We start from the raw sequence: 15221 nt of genomic DNA on the forward strand, positions 1-15221 counted from the left end.
GCTGCATGCGTTTAATTAGTTAACAACACACATCAAAAATACAAACTGCAGAATACCTTTGCTCAGCCGGAAGCTCAGTAAATCTGCCAGGAGCATTTTTTGCTTAGTTGATCTAACCTAGATCTTTCCTTACATCGTGGCTCTGGCTCTGCTATGACCCATAAACACGTTTTTGTCTACATGTACAGATTCTTACAGACATGTGGATTTTAGATTTCTATTTTAATGTTTTCTTTTCATGACTGCAATTGTTGAGGTTTTATGTTTTCTTTATCAAATGTTCACTAAGATCCCTATTTACTACAGAAAACTTTAGACACCCATGCCAAAAATATTGCATGTCCGACTAGCATACATCTAGCCAAATGAGCCCACATCAAACTCAGCTTTACTTTCCTTACTCCAAAGTACCTTCTGTGACTAGACAAAAGATGATGGAAACTTCATCCTAGAACATCAGACCCTGCCAGGCACATTTCCATCTGTCCTATTGAAGATTGCCAAAAGCATTTTCTGAAGACTTTTTTCCCCGTAAAATTCATCAATCAAAAATTCTTTCAGGCAGAAGTTATTTAAGGACTAGGAAATGTAGTGATTCCTTCCCTGACTGACCTTTTGGACTACAGGAGACACACCTAACCACAATGGAAGGAGGAAAACAACTGATGCACCTTCAGGATCTGTTTACTTCCTTCTTTCAGCCACACACTCCCCACCACCACGAGCACACGTACAGACATTTAGCCTAAGTGATCAACAATCATAGTCTTACAAAAAAAGAGGAAATCAGCTGTCTTGAACTCTAAAGGAAGTGGGAAACTTCACAGCTAGAGCGTGGAACCCAGAAGTTAGGAGATAAATCAAATTGATGCCAAGGAGGGAAGTTGAGGCCAACAGCTTGGATTTGAATGGATCAATGGCTGGCCAACCAAGTCAGAAAGTAGCCTGACTATTTTGACATTGGAGCAAGGGAAAGTCTTACTGATAAGCAGTGGCAGAGATAGAAAACATTCATATTAAATGTGTTTGTTCTCTTCTGCAGTGAAGACTAAATAGTTGAAGGGGAAAGCCTTCTTAGATTCCTCACCCTGAACTAGCACTGTGTTAATTTGCTAACCTGTGCCAAATTACCAGTCACCTCTCATCAGTCATCTTTTGTCAGTCCTACTTCTCAACTTTTCCCAAAGATTCTTAGGACCACTAAATCTTCCCACAACCAGTTCTCTTCCTTTTAGGCCCTTATTGCTTCAGGCTCTTTTTTTTCATTTTTCTCCTAAATAGCCATGGCAGAATTATGCTGGGACATTGTAGTTTCTAGGTGCATTAGTATGTCAATTAGTCTTTATTTAAAGAAACTATGGCATGCAGATCACCATGTTGGGTACTATCAGAATGCTTTTAAAAAATGAAGTCATTTCTTCTACTAATAAAATTTTCTTTCTAATTAAATAGTTCATACCACCACAAATACAACAGCACTAAAAAAATGCATTAACAAAATGAGGTATAGGCAAACAGAAGTCAAGATACTACCAAGTAAGCAGAATACGGAGGTCCTAAAGGAGCACTCTCAAACCACAATCCCAGGAATGAGGTCAGAGCTAACTGGGGAAAGTGATCACTCCAGCTGCCTTCACTTCTTACTTCATATTCACTCCTTCACCCTCTGGCATCTGGCTTCCTTTCGCCATATGTTTGCTATCTAGCAGCTGATGGTTCTCAAATTTAGCATGCATGAGAATCACCTGGAGGGAGGGCTTGTTCAAACAGATTTCTGAGACCCACTCCTAGTGCATTCAATTCAGGAGGTCTGAGGCGTGGCCCCAAAATTTGCATTTCTGAAAAGTTCCCAGGTGATAATGATGATGTTGCTCTAGTCCTAAAGCTTTCCTCCTTGTGAAGCTGCTTAAAATACTGCTTTGGTCAAATCACTTCAAACTCTAAAATCCACCCTGATTTTTGTGGCCTAAATAATGAATTCCCAAAGCTGACTCAGGTATTAGGTCTCTGCAATCTGCCCTGACCTTCAAACCGAGACCAGATGGACACCTGTTAGGTCAGTGGTAGAACGGACTCCCACACTGAGCAAACTTCCAACTCTCCAATTGTATCAGGTATAGCCAAGTTTTAGTTTTACTATTTCTCTGATAAAATCATGGCTTCAACCAATCCATCCTACTAATTTTTTGCACCAAGATTCCATCTTAACTATCACATATGCACCTTGGCTAATAATGTTAACATTGATTTCTGTCTTCATAAATCCTGTCACCTGTCGAAGTCAAAGCCCAATGCCTTCTACTGGCGTTCATAATACTATAGCTCTCGGGTACTTTGTATTTAGTCTTTCCTTTCTTCTTCCTCTTCCCCTTCTTTTATTCTTCCTTCTTCCTCCCTCACTTCTTTCCTCTTTCCTGTCTCCCTTGTATTATTCCTCTAACTACAAAATATGATTTAGAACCTCTTATCCTTTAAAAATGGTTTTGATGAAAACAATCACCACTGACACATATGATTCACATGCCTACCATCTACCAGTCGGTCCATTCCTTTATTGCTTTTACAATTTATCTACACATAGCTTCTTTTTCACTGGGCATTCATTCCTTCTTCAATCCTCTGCAGTTTAGCATCTAACTCCACTAATTTGCTCATTTTAACTCACCCACAATCTCCTCTGTGCCCAAGTCAAAAAAAAACACCTATCTTCTCATCTCATTCACCTCTCAGTAGTAGTCAACATATTTACCAATTTCTCTCTTCTTAACTCTTTTCCTTCTCTTGGCTTCCAGGTCTCCACCCTCTTTTGCTTTTGTTCTTATCTCATTGGTCATTCATTCTCAGTCCTCTTCCATAACCTCTCTTTTACTCAGCCTCCAAATTTTGGAGTGCCCAGGAGCTCAGTGCTGGACTCTCCTCTTACTATCTACACCCATTCCCTACATGACCTCATCTATTCTCATTGCTTTAAATGCTATCTGTCTGCCAATGACTCCTTGTTTTACCTGCAGGATTAACATCTACTTGAGACCCAAGACTCTGTCTTGATATCTTAATTTTGAAACGTAATATGAACATTAAACTTACATATACTGAACTACTAGTTGTCCTCCAAATCCCTCTCTTCATTCTACTCCAATTCCCCCTCTCTCAGTGAATGGCACTATCTATTAAACTCAGGCCAAAAATGTAGACATCATCTTAATATCCACCCACATTCAATCTGTCAGCAAATCCTCTACATTATATGAGCAAAACATAACTCAAATATATCCAATTCTCTCCACTACCATTGCTGCTACCCTAAACCAAGCCACCAAAATCTCAACCTTCATTTAACCAAAAACTAAGGGCCTCGATCCTCTGTATGGCCTGCATTCCATGGGATGGGCTGGGATTTCAGATGTTCCTCATGGATAAGAATCTCTTATCCACCAAAATCTCTTCCCTAGAATATCCAAGCTTGGCCTTCTTTCATAGCAGTTATCTTTTAAAAACATAAATAACATCACATCACTCTCCTGATTAAAATATTGCAATGACCTCCTATTTTACCTAAAATAAAAATCAAGCTTCTTACTATAGCTATAACATGAGGTTATTGCCTCTCTGATCTCAGTACCACAGCTGATTCCCTGCAAAGCACCTTCCTCAGGCCATATTGGTTTCATTTTGTTCCTCACACAAGCCAAGCTCCTTGATCTTAGGGCTTTTACTATGCCCTCTTTCAGGATCACTGTCTCCTAGATTTTAATCTAGTTGACTCTTTCTCATTCTTCAGCTTTTTAGCTACAAATGTTACCTTCTCAGAGATGTCTTTTTTGACCACCCTGTCTAAAACACCCATGAATAAAAAAGCACCCTCTATCTTACCACATTGGTAGGAATTATCGTAATCTAAAATGTTACTAATTTTGGTTTTATTTGTTTACGTGTTTGTTATTATCTGTCTCCAGCTTCACCTCCTAACCTTCCCTCAACCAGAACAGAAGCTTTAAAAGAATAAGAAACGTATCTGTATTTTTCTATGATTTATTCCTAGCATCCAAGAATAATGCTTAGCATTCTGCAAGAAACATTTGTCAAAAAAAAATTAAATCAATGGGAAACCCATCCATGAGACTGGATGGGTTACAGAAATGTACAACTCCAAAATCTCAGTGGGCTAAAGCCACAGTGATGTGTATCTTATAAATGCTTTAGGGCTCAGTTCATCGTGGTACTTCAGGGAAAGTGACTGACAGACGCTTTCTCTCAACATTTGTGTCCATGAAGATCACCACACCAGTCAGAAAACAAAATGTCGCTAATTGGATGTGGCTGTTATGATACCCAGCAAGAAGTGATGCATATCAAGTTTGCTTGCTTCAACCAATGGCGAGGCCTAACTTGAAAGAGGGTGAGAAAGTATTACCCTACATGAACCCAGAAGAAGGAAGGATGGAAGTACTTGGTTAGCAGCATTTAGGACTTTCACATTTACTTTCAACTGGAAGATTTCTTCCATCAGGAAAAAAAAAAAAAAAAAAAAAAAAAAAAAACAATGGAAATATTTGGTCATATGCACTTTTGGCTTCTACATGCTGTATGGTAGATGCACCTGACAGCAATAACTTAACTTAAGCACACCCTGAGAATGACCCTGTATGGCAGATGCACCTGGCAGCTATAACTTAAGCATACCCTGAGAACGACCCTATGGTCTAAGAAGAACATGTGTTTAGAGTTCCAAGCTAAGAAATCTGAGAGTGGTCAGCCCAGAGACTCATTTCTTATCCATGAGGAACATCTGAACTCCCAGGCCATCCCATGGAATGCAGGTCATACTGGGGATTGAGGCCCTTTGTTTTTGGTTAGATGAAGGTTGCCAGGTGGAGGTTGCTAGGGGGAGGGTGCTAAGTAAATATTCTATACAAATTGCACGTTTTTCATAAGTGATTGCAGTTCTTCTGTCCAGCTGGCTGCCACTACACCGCCTTGTATATAAATTCCCTCAGTTAACCCCATGTCTTGTTCGCTGGCTCTAGGTCTCTTCTTCAGTCTCTTGAACATGGTGCCATCCCTATTGAAGTAAATAGGGATTCACCCTGACATTCACCTTGTACTTCACACTTTCTTCTACGGAGCCAGTCTAATGTAACCTCTCTGAATACCTCTAGCACTTAATAAAATCCTCACTTCATGTAATTGTTCAATCATCTCTCTCCCTATCTATCTGTAAATAAGGAAGGCAGAGACAAGATCTATTTTTTCCATTGTATTCTGAAAACCTAGCACAGTACCTTTCAGTTTTATTTGTATTTATTTATGTATTTTGAGACAGCGTCTCACTCTGTGGCCCAGGCTGGAGTGCAGTAGTATGATCTAGGCTCATTGCAACCTCACCTCCCAGGCTCAGCAATTCTTCTGTCTCAGCCTCCTGAGTAGGGACTACAGGCATGTGCCACCACATCCAACTAATTTTTGTGTGTGTGTTTTTAGTAGAGATGGAGTTTCATAATTTTGATCAGGCTGATCTTCAACTCCTGACCTCAGGTGATCGACCTACCTCTGCCTCCCAAAGTGCTAGGATTATAGGCATGAGCCACCGCACCCAGCCTCAGTACCTTTCACATAGCAGATTCTGAACAAACATTTGTTGGAGGAATGTCTTGTAGCTTTGTGTGTGTGCGTGTTTATCTGCACAATTAGACTGGATATTCCTCTAACACAGTACATAAAGACAAGAATTTATATTCCACATATCTTCCAGCTGACTCATCCGGGAGTATTCACATATTGGCAGAAATACGGTAAAGAATTGTTGAACTAAACTAATTAGTTGTATTGGGGCTACTCCTCTAGGTGTGAAATGCAAAACACCCCTATGAGAAATGTGCTCTCAAAGCCCCCAGCACCAACATCTTGTGAACACAAACAGAAGACGCACATTGCCATCCCTGGCTTCCAGCAATAGATCACTGCCAGTTTTCTTTAGCAGGGAAAAACCAACAGATGATTGTGTGGATTTTCTTGGTTCTTTTGCTGGTCAGTCTGTGTCTGGAAGTGAAACTCCCCTTTCCACAGGATTTCATCATAGCAGTAACCACAAGGCTCAAATTTTGGTCATTGATAGTGCTGCAGCTCAGCTGTGTAACCTGATGTGGGGGGGTGCGGGAAAGCTTGTATTCCACTCCCTTATGCTCCCTTTTCTTATAGTGCCAAATCCTAAAATAATGTTAAGATTAAAAATTGGTTCCTTCTCGAGCAGGGTCATCCTGTGTGATGACAGATCTTTCTGTAAGACCTTTACTGCATGAGACAATACTACAATGTCGTTGAGATTTTTACATTCAGAAAATATCCTTTGGCTACCAGGTGGTTTCTTTTTCTACTGACAAGTTCAAAGTACAAATATTCGGACATCTTCCCTGCTGCAACACTGTTGAATTCATATACTTCTTTAGACAAAATGCAGTTTCAGTTGATTGAGTACTTCCTTAATCTTCTAAATCACACAAGTAATATAAGAAATCAGCGTGGCATACTAGAAAGACAGAGGCCTTCTTGAATTCCATAGCTTATTATGGGCAAGTTACTTAACCTGAATTTCAGCTTCCTCATCAAAAAAATGAGGATAATAATACCTACCTCATAGCATAGGAAGTGTTCATCTGTGTTCCTGGCACACAAGGGATATTCAATAAATGTTTGTTTTCTAACAGCTGCTTTAACTGTTAAACAAGGTAGCAATTTAAAATCCCTTCAAATAAAATCACCTCACAATCACAGAGTTGTTTTGAGCTAATGAACACAAGCTCCCACAGCAGGGATGGGCGACATTCATTCATTCTGCGCATGAATGTTGGCCATCAGCAGCTATGCTGGGACATGCAACTGTGCTACACTCTGATTTCTGCAACTTTCCCACGTTTTCATCTCAGATATATAGCTTTTCTAAAATGTATCATTGTTCTACGTTGTGATTGGAAGTGTATATAGGTATAACTTGTTTCTATAAAGAACAATTTAGCAACATCTATCAAAATTTTTAATGCACAATTCTTTGAACCAGCAATTCTACTTCTAGGAATTTAGTCTATAGATATGCTACCACATACACAATATGAAATATGTAGGAAAATACACACTCTATTGTTGTTTATAAATAGTGAAACATGGAGAACAATCTAATGCCCATGAATAGAGGAGTAGTCAAACGAGTGATGGTATGCACATATAGAGGAATACCGTGAGTGAAGCAACTATAAATACTGCCAGAAAACAGTCTCCAAGGTGTCATTAAGAAAAAGAACAAGATGCAGAGCAATGTCTATGATATGCTGTCATTTGAAGTAAAAATTATGTGTACATATATGCTGTGTAAACATACAACATCCCTAGAAGGACACACAGGAGACTGATAATGTTGATTGCGTCTGGGAAGGAGAAACAGGTAGCTTTGGCAAAGGGTATAATAATAGTTATTTTTCACAGGATACCACCTTATAACACTTTGAAATTTGTACTATGCACATGTAGTTTATTTTCAAAAAATATGTTACCAAAAGTTCTCCTTAATCCTATCATAAAGCAATGATTAATCCGGAAAGGGGATGATAGAGGAAATGCTATAATGCTTTTTTTAAAGCAAGATATTCATAATACTTGCAATTATTTTAAAATAACAGAAAAAAGAAAAATGATGGGAGGAGTAAAAAGAAAGTAACCAGAAAGGAAAAGATAGCTGGTTAAATCAGTGTCACTTCCACACCACATTGACTGTCTGTCAATCAACAAACATTTATTGAGTAGTATTGACTCCTTGATGTTCTGTTGGACACAGTGAGGGGAAAAATGCAGCAAAAAAAGAGGGTCCCAGGGTCTCTCCTCAAGGGGTTCATAGTCTGATTGGATGAATGAGACTGACAGGTGAAATAGTGAACAGTGTCCGACAGCAAAGAAGTATCATGAAACAGGAAGGCTGATCTGTTAGAGGAGGCTTGATAAGAAGAAATTTGCTGAGTCTCTGCCACTGAGATAATGATGACTTTGGGGACAAGTTATGGCTCCTCTTCTCTCCATTTCCTTGTCTCTAAAATGGAATCTCCTTTCATAGGGATGCTGTCAGGATGAATGAGGTAAAGTTTGTGCTTATGTAGCGTCTTTCTTCTGGGAACTCAGAGTGCTTTGCAAAGTATTCTTATTAATATTCATAGGATGGTTTATATGTTTTTCTACCTTCACTTTGGAAGTGGCACATCTATACCTAAACACTCCAGTTCTTCTCTCACTCTTTCTCAACATCAGTCTCTTTCTTTTTGCACCAAAATAGTGCAGGTTCAAGCTTTAAAGTCTTGATGGTTTTATATATAGCTCAGGGTTAATGACATCACACAGCTTGTCTGCCTGAGAACCCACCTGTAAATTCTAAAATTTCTACAGTATCCATTGTATCCATATGCATGATGAACCTGAGCACATGGTAAGAGATCAAACAAACATGTAACCAGGGGAAAAACTGTAACCAAGACTGTTCTCCAAGAAGGGTGACTCCCAATGTTACTAAAGGGCTTGTAAGTCTAGGAACAGAGGTTGAGCCCCACCTCCCTCTGCTTTCCTATTCTGCATAAAAGGGGTAATTTGGGGTTGGGGAGGAAGGCAGGAAATATGGAAAGAGAGAGCAGAGATGAGGGGAAGGAGAATGAAGCTAGGAGAGAGCAGGAGGCCATGCAGAGTAAGAGACGACTCTTTCCCAGATTCCTCCTCCCCAGGTACGGAAAAGTCCCACTACAGCTTACAAAACACCAGGACTGCATGGATTTCACAGGCAAGTGGGCTGAGTTTGCACCCAGAGAGATGGGAGCGGTAAAGCTGTGTAGGCTGGGAAATTACAGAAATCATCGGAGATCTCTGGACTTTCCATGTGTTGGGACTGACTAGGATCCAAGTTAATCAGACCAAATCTCTGATGGAGAAAGGGATTTGGCTGACAAGAGAATATACTGTAGATATAGGATGTCGATTTATGCCTGTTATTTAAGCATGTATGCAAAAATGAAAGTTTTTAAAAAGTAAAATTTTCACTTTGGAAAAGATGGCCCTGTTCAGCTCTTTTCTTGGACCAAGTGGGGAATGTGAGGCAGAGAAGTGAACAGACATCCTCCCAATACCACAGCCAAGATTGGAACCCAGTCTCCTATCTTCCAGGCAGATACTGGCTCTGCGTTAACTAACCCAAGCATCCTCACAATGCAACTTTCTTATGTCTGCCCTGTTTGGATGTTAGAGAACAGTGCTGGCTGAAGCCTTCCACTGGAGAGGTAGTAGGAGGGCTGCCTACTCATATCACACTACCTGTTTGGCCCTAGGCCAGTATCATAAAACAAAACTTCTTGCAGCAACTGAGAAGAAACAATTTGCATAACTTAAAACTATGTTGGAGTGTTGTGCTTCACGTCTGAGCAGCATAAGTCTTGAGCTTTAAATAGCCCGACCCTAACATATATTTAAGAGCAATGTTCTAAAGACTGTGTTACATAAAGTAGAGCACTTAGTGACACCAAAGCAAAGTGCAAGGTCCCCTTTCTTGCAAATTGACAGAAGGCAGTATCAGTGAGGCAGCTGGAAGGACAACCTTCCTGTGATACGTAATGCAAAAGAGGTCAACCCTGCTTATAATTTGAAGAGTCCTACAGTATTCTACCAGCTCCAAATATCTCCTACCCTGGTCTGTGTTGGTCTCATCAGCCCTCTGACAGAGCCACCATAAGGTCACTCCTTTGGATTAGACAACAAAAGAACAGTCATAATTCCTGGAAGGACACTTAGGAATGCCTAAATGTGCCATAGGTACAAAGGAAGAGCCTTAGTTGGTGGAGGGAAGTGGTAGACAACACTTTTCTCCTTTTGACCTTCTCCCCCTTAACATACAGACCCAGCTGAGTTTTCATTACTCTCTTTGATTTCCTATTAGTTGCTTCACAGTTTAGAAAGCATGGAAGACCAAGTTGTGCACCAGAATTATCTATGGAACTTTTATAAAATATGCATGCCTAAAGTCCACCCCAAACATATCCAGTCAGAATTTAGAAAGGGGTGGAGGTTTGAACATGTATTTTTGAAAATGCTTCCAAAGGCATTCTGATATAAGCTCCTGTCTACCAACCACTGGAGGCAGGGTGGAATGTAGGTCAAGGTCAGGGTTGGGACCCAGGTATCCTGAAGACCTGGTGATCGGAGAAATAAGGCAGCTGGGAAGAATAGGTCCCAACCACTGTTCCCCAGGGCAAGTCCCTGATACGAAAGAGCACAGTGCTGAAAGACAATCCCTGTAGAAAGAGGCTGACAATTCCAGACCATGGTAAGAATTAGTGCCCCAGAGTGGACTGCCTGAAACAAATAAGAAACTTTATCAGTGTGTACTGCCTTATGTGTCTACATCTGTTTCTGTATTCAATTTAATATTTGTTAGATACTGAATACTAGGCACAAAGTTAGCTGCTGGGGATAGAATATTGAGCAAAACCAGACACAATTCCTGCCCTCATGGAGCTTCCACTCTAACAGGGAAGGCAAAGGATTAAGTAACTAATTACAACTAAATGCAACGAGTGGTTTGTTAAGGGAAGTAGAGCATGAATAGGAACACATAATGAGCGAACTAACCTTGTCTAAGAGTAATCAAGGAGGGCTTCTGGAGCAAGTCTTCCTTAAGTGGAGACCAGAGGGGTAAGTGAATATTGACCCCATCTACAGAACAGAGGATGAATCCAGAAGCCTCAGTGGTTCTCAGCCTACCCTGGACATTAGAATCACCTGGGAAAATTTCTAAACTTCCAGCTGCATCCCACACAAGTTGAATAACAATCTCTAGGGTGGGACCGAAACATCAATAATTTTTAAAGTTCTCCAGGTGACTCTAGCGTGCAGCCAAGGAGAAGAACTACTGGTTTAGAGAGAGGAATTTCCATAAAAGGGACTAAGAGAAATTCAGAGCACTGAATGCCGGTGAGAGAATGACAGGGATGAAGCGGAGAGACCAGGTCATGTAAGCCCTGCTCAAGCATTCATACTTTATCTTAAAGTTGTAGGACTCTTTTCAGCAGGGGAATATGAAGTGACTCATATTTAGTATGGACACTCTGGCTGTGGTTGTGAGACAGGAATAAAGGGGTAGAGATGAAAGTAGTGACGTCGTTAGGAGGCTGTTGCAATGATCTAGGCAAGAGATGGTGGCAGCTTGGACTAGGGTGCTGATGGAGAGTTGGAGAGATGTGGAGAAGTGTGCATCCACTTGCAAAAGGAAGAATCAATAAGATATGGTGATTGATTGGATATGAGGTGTGAGGGAGAATGAAGAGTCAAGAGTGACTTCCAGCTTTTCACTTGAACAGCTGGGTGAACTTGGAACTCTACCAAGATAGGGATTCATAGTCCTGCAAAGACCACTGTCCTGCAAAGAGAACACGTGTGCTTTTCCAAGCAGGTGGGTATTCCAACTGGATTTCACCAGTCCCTAAGGAAGTCTCACCTGCTTCCAAGGTAACGCCAAACTGAAAAGATCTGAGGGTGAAGAAATTATGAAAAAGGGCTGGAAAGTCAAATAAATGGAGAATAAATGTGCTTGGACTGAAGGGAAACTGATCCTAAAACTTTGTCTTTAGAAACACAAAATGTGCCCTTTTGTTTCTGATCATAAAGCTGTGGTTCTATTTACTAGCAAACTGAAGGAGTTTTGGACCATACCCAGGCATTAGTGGCAATAGGATGCTTTTGCCTAGAAATGCCACTCTGGGAGATGCAGGCAGCTTGGTTACCCACATATCGTGTCTTCTTACGCAGAGGCCTCAGTCAGATGGCCAGCAAGCCCTCTCATATCCAGAATAACCTTCTATTCAGATTATCTGCAGCCCCTCCCCTGCCTCCAACAAGGAACCTGGGCCCTCCAAGTGTAGACAGCAAGACCACACCCATCAGCTCCATCATTCTTCTACATGAGGGGTGGCGTAGGGTTAGTTACTGACACAGGGGCAAAGGGGTACTGTACAATTGGGAAACACTGCGGGCCCTGGGCCATATTTTAGCCACAGAAAACCTAGAAGTACCAGGTCCTCCTTTGCGAAACTCTTTTTGTAGGTGGTTCCCCTAAATTCAAGTTCAACAGTGGCTTGAATGATTAACCTCAGTAAACAGCTGTGTTTGGTATCATAAAGCACCTAAAGCTATGGTTATTAACTATTAGAATGAAATTGTTAAGCCATTGTGTTCATTTCCTAGGGTTGCTATAATAAATTACCACAAACTTGGTAGCTAAAAATAACAGAAATGTATTTCCTCACAGAAACACTTTCTGTGAGGCCAAAAGTCCAAAATCAAGGTGCCAGCAGGGTTAGTTCCTTCTGGAGACTCTGAGAGAGAATCTGACCATGATGCTCCTAGTCTGATGGTTGCAGGCAATCCTTGGGCTTCCTTGGTTTGAAGATGGATTATTCCAATCTCTGACTCTGTCTTCACATGGCATACTTTTCTGTGTGTCTGTGTCCCCTCCTCTTCTAAAAGGATATCAATTATTGGACTTGGGGCCCACTCTAAGCCAGTATGATCTTAGCTCAATTCTTAACTAATTACATCAGAAAAGACTCAATTTCCAAACAAATGCTCAGTTTGAGGTTCCAGATGGATATGAATTTTGAGGGGACACTATTCAACCTGCCAGAGCAACATATCAACTTTTTACGTTACTGAATGGACAGTAACCAACTACAATGTATAGTTTAGCTAATGGCTAAACCCAACTGCATATGCAAGGTCTAAACATTTTTCTAAATATATGTCATTCCTTCTCATGCCAGGAATTAAACATGGAATTTCAAATGGCCTGTAGTGTTTACTTCTAGGACTGGGGCAACCCCCACCCCTCCCCTGGCCTCCTGTCCTCTTCCCAATTAGTCCTTTTTAATGAATTACCCCAGCCATCACCACTTTTCTTTCCTTGCCCTAAATCCCAACCCCAAATAAACAAAACACAGCTGAGGTTGGGTCCTAAACATTTCTGAACTAATCAAATGAAATAGATTGCCTTGGTTTCCCACTTCTCATATTATTTAAAGAATCCTAACTTTTTTTTTCTTTTTTTAGTAAACGGATTTGATGACTTGTAGGGGTCATGGGACCTCTTGGGTAAGAAGAGTATTCAGGGTTAAAGAGTTTGAGAATCTGCTTTAGAAATTGTGACCCCACTGTGGTAAGATATTTGGATACAGATAACAATATTATCTGAAGCTATTCTGGTTTAAGATGTTTAAGTAGCCTAATATATCAGTCTGTTTTAAATGTAATACATTAAAACACACCTCAACACAAGACTATAAATGAAACAAAGATGTCTTAGCGGAATCGTTTAGCTGTGCTTCTTGCAGCCTAAATGTAAACTCTGCTTTAGTCTGAAAGCATTAAAATCATAATAATGAAATTTTGCTATTAAGAGCCAGAAAGCACTTTTCTCTTTAAAAAGACAGATGCATTAAAATTTAATTATTGTCTCCCTACCTGATTATCAGACAAGAATAAAGCACATTTGGGGGGAAAATATACATTTGTTCACCCAGCACAGGAATATTTTTAAAGACTCTTCCAAGAGATGTTCCCCAATACCCACCACAAGTGGAAAAAAACCATAATTGACTAGATACAGATGGGCAAAAATAGGAGAGCCAGTGTACCAGGAGCAAGCAGATACAAATCAGGTGCTTAGGAAAGGATTGTGGGTTTTTAATCCTGTGTCTGTGCTCACTGTCTGTATAGCCTGAATCGTGTATGTGCATTTCACTCAGTACTGCCTCATCAGAGGGTTCCTTAATCCACATTTTTAACTTCTTCAACATAGGTAAGTGGAGATTCCTTCCTGGAGTGTGAAAGCTCGCAGCAGCAGGAACACAGCATATCTCATCTCTAATTTATGACTGACTAACTGAAACTCCTCACTGTCAGCAAACTCTGCCGTGTTTACTGGTTTGACAGCATACACACATATGGCAGAAGCCAGATGGACCTTCTCCCCCAGCTTCGAGCTAAGGGTGCTTCATTAGGAAAGAGATGCAGCCAGTCTTTGAGATCTTTGAACAAGGCTTTCCAGCATGACAAGAAAGCAGTCAGTCAGCAATCAGGAAAGAAAAGACCCTCCCCTAGGCGAGAGATTAGGACAGAAGAGAATTTATAGTTGCCCAGTTGAAACTCATCAAGTTTTAAAGAACAAATGGCCTGTCCTCCCAGCCACAGAAGTTGGGCAGCTGCTTCCAAAGAAATAGTTGATATGAAATTTGCATTTATCTACCCAGGCAAGGATATATAGGACAATAAATCTACTTCCTAAGCTCTGATTAATAGTTTACAGTGTTAAAAAGTTCTGGAAACTCCAAGAAAATAGCAGTGTTCTTTACACTTACAAATATTACAGCAAAGAACTTCCTGATACAACAAAATAGTATTCATAAGTTATAAAATAAAATACAACCTACTGAACCCAGCTGCTTTATTCTAAAACTTCAAGAAAAAAAAAAAATCCCCACCCATTTTCTTCAGTTTCTCAAACTGTTTTGCTTTTGTTTTTTTTCCTGGCATGTGATATCTTCTGCACCTTTTCTGATTTCTTAGCCTGAGTCCTTTTTCTCACTATTCTCTGGACTCCAAATTTTAGGATGTGTCTAGGAGCGTGGGTCTAGATTCCCATCAGAGTCTTTATTATTCACATTTAAACCATCTGGAACAGAGTTCTCTGCAAAGTGAGATCTTTCCCTTCCCCAAATCCAGAAAAAAGGATTTCTTGGGTGGTAAAGGATGATAAGAAGAATTGAGGGAGAATGAATCCTTACCAAGGGAACACATTGCCTTAGTCTCTAAACCATCAAACTAAGACGGGCAGAGCTGAACAAGTTTGTAATCCTAGCTACTAAGGAGACTGAGGTGGGAGGATCATTTGAGACCAGAAGTTCAAGACCACCCTGGGCAACACAGTGAGACTCCTCTCTGTAAAAAAAGAAAGTTTAAAAATGTTTAAAAAATTAATAAACTATCAAACTGACCTTCTGATTCCAATAAATCCATTAATTCTACTTGTCTCAGGACATAGTTCTAAACTGAAAAAGGTCTGTCCCAGGGAGTAGTGTGAGGGAGGTTCATGGCTTAGGGGAATAGCCCTTTTTCCATAATACTGTAGATTTTTTTGGAAATCTAGAAGCCCC

This window comes from Rhinopithecus roxellana, chromosome 14, assembly GCF_007565055.1.
Source record: "Rhinopithecus roxellana isolate Shanxi Qingling chromosome 14, ASM756505v1, whole genome shotgun sequence".
In the NCBI taxonomy this organism is placed as follows: domain Eukaryota; kingdom Metazoa; phylum Chordata; class Mammalia; order Primates; family Cercopithecidae; genus Rhinopithecus; species Rhinopithecus roxellana.